Raw genomic sequence first — 9112 nt, 5'->3', positions numbered from 1 at the left:
AGCACATAGTTATCTTGCAGAGGGCCTGAGTTCCATTCCTAGGACTCACAATGGGTGTCTGACTCCTGCTCCAGAGTGCTTTGCTTCCTTTGGCACCCACATGCACACACACACCCCGCCCCTTCCCTATTCCACATAATTAAAAGTAATAAATCTTCCATAAATGCAATACTTTGTTATTTGACATAATAGTTAAAGAGGAAGTTGTTAGACTAGGCCACCAAGAGGTAAATTGGCACAGCATTAAAGGCAGTTTCTGTTCTTCCAATGGAACATGTACTTCAGTATTTGTCAAAATACTCTGGGACCACCTGACTTTTCTAACCCACAGTTAACATTGATTTTATATGTTTGAGGTATTTTAAAATTTGCATACTCATAGGTCTTTTCCTTCTCTTTGTTAAGTTAATTCCTAGGCTATCTATGCTCAGTAAACAGGTCTTCTGAGTAACTACCAGGGACTGTTCAGTTAAACTATTAGGTGAATTACTAATATAAAGCAATAGGGCTGGAGAAGTGACTTGGTGGTTAAGAACACTGGCTGCTTTTACAGAGATCCCCCAACCCTCACTTCACTAACTCCCTCCGCCACTCCTCTTTCCAGGTTCTCATGTTCACGGAAGGTATAATTTCTATCACTGTGCTAGGTCTCCAACTTAGGTATTGATTTTCTCTAAGTTCCAAACTGGTCAGACTTCTGACTAGTAGTCTGATGGTTTCTAAACTGACTTTACATTATATTTTAAAGCATTAATAGTGGGATTGTAACTTGTTAGTAATGCAGGTTCCTATGCATTTTGTTTTGTTTTTTGGCAGAAGTTTCATAAAAACCTTAATGACCATCTGCAAAGTATATACATAGCTTCCAAGTTATTCTTCCTGACAGGTCAAACATCTTAGACTTAGAGATGCATGCAGACTAGAGGCAATGGACTATTGATAAGCTTTTCTGAAATATTTGGTAAGCTTTTCTGAAGCATTTGCCTAAGTAATGCTGAGTGGTGTTGTGTTAAAAACTGCCTATGGTATGAAGTGAGAAGCAGCTGTTATGTGATCAAAGCCCTCCAGCAGTCCTTGGGGCTCTGATATTTACCAGGTCCTGCTACACTTACTGCTTTTCTCTAATCAAAGGTGACTGATTCCCTCTAGATGGATCATTGCAGAACTTGTGGCTGCTCTTGAGAAGATTTTATTTTAATTGGTAGTGAGGAGGTAGGGATGATTTTAATAAAGTTAAGAAACTTTCAACTCCACTCAGTTTGGGCTTTTGGCCAAGTGTCCATCTTCACAATAGATTTAGTGTCAGCTGCTGCCTTGTGACTTGAAGGTATTTCAGAAAAGCCAAAGGCATTATGGAAGCCTTTCCTATGTTGGCAGGAGAAAGTGGCACTAGAAATCAAGACCTGACACGTGTCGTTAGCTTGGGAAAAGTGGAGTTTGGACGCTAATGATGGCTCTTGTCAAGGCTTAGTATGTTAAAGCTGGGAAGACCTAGGTTGGTGCTTAATTTGCATAGGAGAGGAATTATAGTTTAGAGAAAACCTACCAAGAGTTTCTTTTGTCCTGACTATATGTCAATGATGTGTCCTTCACCCTAGACTCTTGTCAGAACTTTTTAGTGGCTGATGGAGCAATACTGGATGTAAGGCAGTGTGGTTATATCTAGTGCATTTCCCTTTTTGCTGTTATATATAAAACTGAATTTGTATGACTATACTTTAGGCTAGTGATCTGTTCTTTTTATATATAGAGCAATTTATAACCTTGTGATTTTTCAGCATGTTTCTCATATTCAAACTGGAAATTTATACTTCTCTTTATCACTGAGTTTTTCTGAGAGTTAAATGAGAGTAATAAAAAAATTTCTGGCATATAATATCCAAATTTCAGTTACAATTAGTATTATAATAATTTGGCTTAATTTGAAGTAACTTGTAACATTGTAGCAAGTGTCTTAGCAGACAATTACTGTATAGAAAAACATAGTTTAAGCCAGAAGGCCCAGTTTTAATCATGCCACTTAGTACTCAGTTCCCATATTCATATAAAGAAGCAGGTTATGCCAATCAGAAACAGAATCAGAGTCTGAAGGTCTTGCTGCTGAAGGTCTCTTGAAAGCATTGTCTGCAGAACTCTAATTTTCCTTAAGTTTGCAGTGGAAATGAAAATGGATCGATTTTAAAAGATTTTAATTTGTTTAGATAAATTATAAAGTTTGGTCAATGTATCTCAGTAATAGACCATTTATGAAGAACCAGTGATGTCCTTCTTGGGTTTGATCCCCAGAATGAGAAGGTTTAAGAAAAATTTAAAATGTAGTAAATCTATTACACAGTTAACATAAGTACCCTTTCTTTACCCAGCACAGAGCAGTGAACCCAGAGCCTTGTACATGTGTACATGTGCTACTCGGCTGTGCACTAGCTCTACCTAAGATAACAGTCAAACAGACTAACAACAAAACCCAGTAAGATGTATTTTCTCGGCCGAAGTTGTATGTCACAGATAAGTACTTGTCTGGCATGGATTAAATCTACATTTGAGCCCTCCCACCCCCACACTACAAAACAAGTCACTAAACAAAAACATATGTGTTTTTGTGATGTGTGTGTGTGTGTGTGTGTGTGTGTGTGTATGTGCATGTACTTGTGTATTTTGGCTAGAAGTCAACACTAGGTGTCCTTTCCTCTATCAGTTTTTCATTTTATTTTATTTTATTTTGACGGGGTTTCCCTGGCTGTTCTGGGACTTGCTTTGTAGACCAAGCTTCCCTCAGACTCTACAGAGGTCTGTCTACCTCCCCAGTGCTGGGATTAATGGTGTGCAGCACCACTGCCTGGCTTTGTTGTTGTTCCTCTATCAATTTTTACTTTATTTTTTTGAGTCAGGGTCTCACTGATCTTGGAACTGACGTGATTTGACTAGACTAGCTGGCCAGCAATCTCTCAGCACTGGAATTATAAATGTGTTTGCTATACCTGGATTTTTATGTAGGTGCTGGGTATCTGAATTTTATCTATTATGTCTTTTAATATCCATTCATGGGGGCTGGAGAAATGGCTCAGTGGTTAAAAGCCATGGCTGTTCTTCCAGAGTTCATGAGTTTAATTCCAAGCACCCACATGGTGACCAGCTTACAACTGTCTATAATGAGATTCAGTGTCCTCTTCTGGTACACAGCTGTGCGTGCAGACAAAATACCCATATGCATAAAATACATAAACAAATCCTTTAAAAAAGGTAAGAAAAAATCCGTTGCGTGGACATTTTAGCTGTTCATTATTTTTGCAACTCCATGCATTGACAATTTAGAACACAGCTGTTAAACAAGCTATACAATATTAGGAAGCTATGAAGCTCGCAGTATATTATACAAAAATTTCAAAGTCTGAACTTTTGCCTAAAAGGTCAAAATTCTTTTTGAGACAAGGTCCTTCTTACCATCTAGCTCTGGTTGACCTTTAACTTGTCATGTAGACCAGGTTGGTCTCAGACCTACAAAGAGCCCTCTGCCTCTGTGTCCCTAGTGCAGGAATTAAAGGTATATAGCACCACACCTGGATTAAAAACTTAAATTTTGACAATGTTTTTAGAGGGTTCCAACACCCTCTTCTGACCTCTGCAGGCACTGCCTGTATACATGCAGGCAAACACCTCCACACAAAGTAACTTTTATTTAAAATTTTCTGATTCCTCTTTTCATGTCAAGCATCGTGTTCTTTGTAGATGTACAGAAACATCACAGAGATGTGTATATAAAAAAAGTCTATATGTGTTTAACATTCAGTTGAGTACAATATATATAGTTTCCTTTTAGATGTAAATATTTAGTATAAGTTTTGTCTGTTTGGAGAATTACAATGTACATATATTTTGGGGGGGTGGTATCAAATGTCTTTGAGTTTATAAATTTGAAGAACTAAAGTCCTATAAATTCTCATGTTGTGGCGGAGATGGGTCAGAAATTCGGAGCGATCACTGCACTTGCAGAGGGCCAGGACTCATCTCTTAGCACTCAGGAGAGGTGACTCACACCCACTGTGCATCAGGGCTAGGATTTCGCTGCTGTTTGTACTTTGTCAACTCGACAACACAAGCTACAAGTGTCTAGAGAGAACTTCACTTGAGGAGATGCCTCTGTCAGAATGCCTTTGGGCAAGTTTGTAGAGCATTTTCTTGATGAAAAATGTTGGAGGGTTCAGCTCACTGTGACTGGTGCTACCAGTAGCCATCTGGTCATGTATAAGAAAGCAGTCTGAGGGGCTGGAGAGATGGCTCAGAGGTTAGGAGCACTGTCTGCTGTTCCAGGGGTCCTGAGTTCAATTCCCAGCAACCACATGGTGGCTCACAACCACCTATAATCAGGTCTGGTGCCCTCTTCTGACTTGTAGTTGCACACATGCAGGCAGAAAGCTGTATGATGTATACATAATAAATAAATAAATAAATAAAAATGTTTAAAAAAGAAAAAAAGAAAGCAGTCTGAGCTTTCTTACACACAAGGAGCAGGTTCCTGCATTGGCTTCCATCAATGGGTATATAAGGTAAATAAACCCTTCCCTTACCCCCAAGTTGCTTTTGGTCATGGTTTGTATTACAACAATAGAAACTTAATTAGAATAGGATTTGACTCTGCTCTGGCCTCAGTGGGCCCCTAAGTGTTTATGTGTACACGCACGCACGTACACACACATTTTATGGATTAAATATTTTTTTAAAAAAATTCTAATATTATTATGAAGTACCTGTGTCACTTAGGGATGGTTCTATGACAAGATGAGAATGTAGGGCAGTGCTGGCTTGAAGTGACACTGCTGCCTTGGTTTATTTTTGTGGTGCTAGAGTTAAAGCCAGGGCCTTGTAAGTCCCATTAAATCAGGCTAGATTGCTATACATAGGATATAATCAGTTTGTATCTTAATCTGTCAATCAAAGCATTTACAAGCTGTCAGGCGTCATAAAGACAATAACTCTTAGGTGAAGATTCATGTTTTCAAAATAAACAGTTATTGAACTGTGGTAGACTGCTAGGAATTTCTGAGTTTGATTCTCAGCACTGAAAAACCAAAGCAAAATAAACTATTCTGAGCCAACCAGTTACATAATTGTTGAATTATTTTCTATTAATTCTGTAAAATTAAAGTGTAACCTCTGGAAGAGTCTAGCCATAAATGCCTCATAGCATCTTAAGTGGAAGGCTGATGCCTAAGAGAAGAGGAAGATTAAGTTCTTTTTAAACCACATACACATTATCTTTCAAAATATTTTTTTTTCCTTCTAGAAAGTTCTTAGGACTGAGTCCTTCTCCTTTGGGGTTTTCTTAATACTGTATCAAAATTTTATTTTGGTGTTTTGACAAAGCTATATGAGAGATATGAATCTCTCCCTGAGTTTCTTATTTAGCTGTATTTTATTATACAGACACTAGTGGATGTTTTTGATGTTAGAAAAATCTTGGCCAGGCATGGTTGAGTCACTAGTCAGGAGTAGTGGTGTACACCACTAAATACCAGCACTTGGCAAGCAGAGGCAGGCAGATTTCTGTGAATTTGAGGTTAGCCTGGTCTACATTGCAAGTTCCAGAACAGCCAGGAATATATAGAGAGACCACGTCTCAAGTAGACTAGCAGGAGATGAAGAGAAGGAGAAGAATAAGACAAGAGAAAGGATGGCTGGGGATTTAGCTCAGTGGTAGAGCGCTTGCCTAGCAAGCGGAAGGCCCTGGGTTTGGTCCTCAGCTCCAGAAAGGAAAAAAAAAGAGAAAGGAGGAATCATCTTTATTTGTAGAGCAATTTGGTTTAATCCCACCAACAAGTGCTACATTTTTTTTTTTTTTAATGGATCTGGCTCTTTGTGAAAGATTTCAGCTTCTAGGCATGGGAACATACTCTTAAACTGGTTGGGAACTTTAAAGACAAAGTAGTTGTATGACTGGTGAGACGGTTCAGTTGGGGGACTTGGGTTCAATACCCCATATCTCCATTCTTCATCCATTCATCCATCTATCACAATCTCTCCTGGCTGTTTTGGTACTCACTCTATAGACCAGTCTGGTCTTGAACTCACAGAGTTCTGCTTGCATCTGCCTCTTGAGTACTTGGAATAAAGACTTGCACTACCATGCCTAGTTCCATATATCACATATGACGGCACAAACTTTGTAAAGTCAGCATCAGGGAGGGGAAGACATAACAATCACTGGGGCTGGTTCCCCAGTTAGTGTGACCAGCTTGGTCAAGTTCTATACCAATGGAAGACACTATTACTAAAGGGAAATAAAGTGAATGGGCTGAAGGAACGCCACCTGAGGCTGTTCTCCGACCTCACATCCACAGAGAAAACGGACCTGCAGTGGGCTTTGTAGATGAGGCGTGCAGAAGAGGAAAAATGCTCAGGGCTTACATAGTCACTCAAGTTATTTTATTTTATCATTAATGTAGTGTAGGGGAAATAGTCTTTCCTCTGTTACTTAAGTGCTGAGATTACAGGTATATCCACCACTCCTGGCTTAACTTTTACTAAACGATTTGGGAACATATACTGATTATAATCTATTTTATTGAAGAAACACTTTTAACACAGGTTCCTTAGGATTTATTTAATCCAAAATGATTTCTAGTTTCCCCACCGATTTCCTTTCTGTCAGAATCCTTAGCCTTCATTCTGTTCCATTAGGTATGGGGAGGCTTTGTGCTTTCTAAATATGTAAGATTTTTTTCTTGTTATGTAGACTCCCTCCTTATAATGAGGTCAGGTTAACTATTTGATAAAAGTTGTTGCTGACAATCAAAATGATGAAAGGGAAACCTAATGAGAATAATAATGTGGATGGTGGTTGTTTATGAGCATACAGATGTGACAAGCCATCAGACCAAAACTTAAGATGGTTCACCTTGTCATGCAAATTCTACTTAAAAAAGTAAGATAGTAATTACATCAAAGGAAAATATAGTTAATTAAATATGCATGGTAGTTATAGTTACCAAATTTTATGAAGTTTGAAATATTTTGGAACAAAAAGATCAAGATATTTTATTTTATTTTATTTTATTTTTTTCGGAGCTGGGGACCGAACCCAGGGCCTTGCGCTCGCTAGGCAAGCGCTGTACCGCTAAGCTAAATCCCCAACCCCAAGATATTTTATATTAAAGCATTTTTTTAGTTTTTTTTTTTTTTTTTGATGTCACCAAGGGAAATAGAAAAGTCTCATGCTATGAGACCTGGATAGAGATCTAATGACAATTTCTGGGATCTCTTCTTCTTTCCTGCAAGTTCCAGAGCTTGAACTCAGGTTGTCAGGCTTGGCAGTAAGCACCTTTATCTGCTAAGCCATCTTGCCACCCATCTCACTCTCTCAAAAGCAGTTACTGGATGTTGGAAGCTAACAGATTCAGTCTTAACCCCACCAACCCACAAAATAACAACAAAATCCACAACCTGGCATTGAACAGTTTCACACTTGCTAAGGCAAGCTCTGGACCACTGAGTTACGGCCTCAGTCAGTCCCCAGTCTTGATCTTTCAGCTAATTTGTAAGTTCAATTCTACAAGAGTAAAGTCAGATCATTTAGCACCATGAAGAACCCTTATTTAAAGGGTTCTGTCGGGGTTGGGGATTTAGCTCAGTGGTAGAGCACTTGCTAAGGCCCTGGGTTTGGTCCCCAGCTCCGAAAAAAAGAAAAGAAAAAAAAAAAGGGTTCTGTCTTTCATAAGCACTTCCCATGTATTCGTGTGAAAACTGTTTTGTGGGATGACTGAGATCTTAGGTCAAGTAACTTGTCTATGGGCTTGTGAGTGAAGTAAGAAGGGTTTCTCAGCATCTCTGGAGGACACCTCAGCATTCCATGTCAAGAGTAGTAATCAAGGTAATTGTCATTCTTTAGAATTGTCTATTTTTACAATTAAATAATCACTATTTGGAGACTTGTTGTTGGTGTTTTTGTTGTTTTTGTTTTGTTTTATTTTGTTTTTTTGAGGCAGGGTCTCATGGATTTCAGGATAGCCTTGAACTTGTGGTCCTCTTGAGTGATGGAATTACAGCTCTGTACCACCATACCTGATTTACATATATGGTATTGGGGTACATACTCTACCAACTGAGCTTTATTTCTGGCTTAATTTTTTTGTTTTTAAAGAGAATCTTTTGTCAAACAGTGGCTTTAAAAAAAAAATAGTAAACACTGGCTTCTCCCAAGCTAGTTCTATTGTGGTAGTTGAGGTCAGTAAGTCAGCCAGCACATCAAGACCACTGTGTTTATTCAAAGCCACACATTTAGTGGTCAGCCTATAAGGCTCATATGTACAGCTCTTCCAACTGTTAGACTTACTCACAGGTTAGCCAAGGCACATAAAAAGAAAGAAAAAGAAACACTCAATATACAACATTGAACAGGAAGAGTTCAAACCCAGAGTGATTCACTCGGAAGAGCCCCATGAAGACGACTGTGTCTGTCCACAGCCCCCAGCCCTGCACATCTGTGTGTGCACTAGTATGAGTCTGTCCATATCCTGCATTTGTATCTACAGTGACTTTCCTGCCAGCTGGGCTCCCAGAATAGAGCTCTCTGCATCTGTATGGTCCATTTTCCTTTCAGGCACCCCAGGAACCACCTCCACACAGAGTATACCAAAGTACCTTATGTAAATTGCTATTGTAATTGTGTTTTTTAGTTCAGTCTGGTGTGAACCATGGAACACGGTACAGAAAGAGCTGCTCTCCTTATAGAATCAAAACTGAAGCCTCTGGACACGCTCCTCAGAGCACATAAAAACAAAACTTTACAAAAATCAGTCAAGCGCTAGACCAGAGTGACTTGCAGCATTGCAAAGGGGAGTGGGTGGAAGCTCCAGTCCCCCTCAGGTCTGTAAACATCCCATGCCTATTCCAGGCCTAGGCTCCTTAGTAGGCACTCACATTCTTCTTCCAGAACTCTTTAAAAAGTGCCCATTAAGGTCACTTAAACTCCTTAGATGCAGTCTTGTCACTCACTCAGTTATTGAGATTGGGTTTCCCTGAATTAGCTCTGTCTGGCCTCTAGTTTGTAATCCTGAGTGCTAAGATTATAGGCATACTGTACCACAAAAGTTATTTCTTTAGTAACTTGGAAATACTG

The 9112-nt window shown here is 39.1% G+C and overlaps 1 protein-coding gene and 1 long non-coding RNA gene across 12 annotated transcripts in view; one reads left to right on the top strand and one right to left on the bottom strand.

Annotated features, from left to right (window-relative positions):
• Nr6a1 (nuclear receptor subfamily 6, group A, member 1) overlaps positions 1–9112 on the top strand; it is a 189791-nt gene that overhangs the window by 74244 nt on the left and 106435 nt on the right. The window lies entirely within an intron of this gene.
• LOC120101539 (uncharacterized) overlaps positions 1–9112 on the bottom strand; it is a 50370-nt gene that overhangs the window by 24483 nt on the left and 16775 nt on the right. The window lies entirely within an intron of this gene.

The sequence above is a fragment of the Rattus norvegicus genome, chromosome 3, assembly GCF_036323735.1.
Source record: "Rattus norvegicus strain BN/NHsdMcwi chromosome 3, GRCr8, whole genome shotgun sequence".
NCBI lineage: Eukaryota > Metazoa > Chordata > Mammalia > Rodentia > Muridae > Rattus > Rattus norvegicus.
The sequence above is the reverse complement of the archived record's forward strand: the minus strand, read 5'-3'. Positions and strand labels throughout refer to the sequence as shown.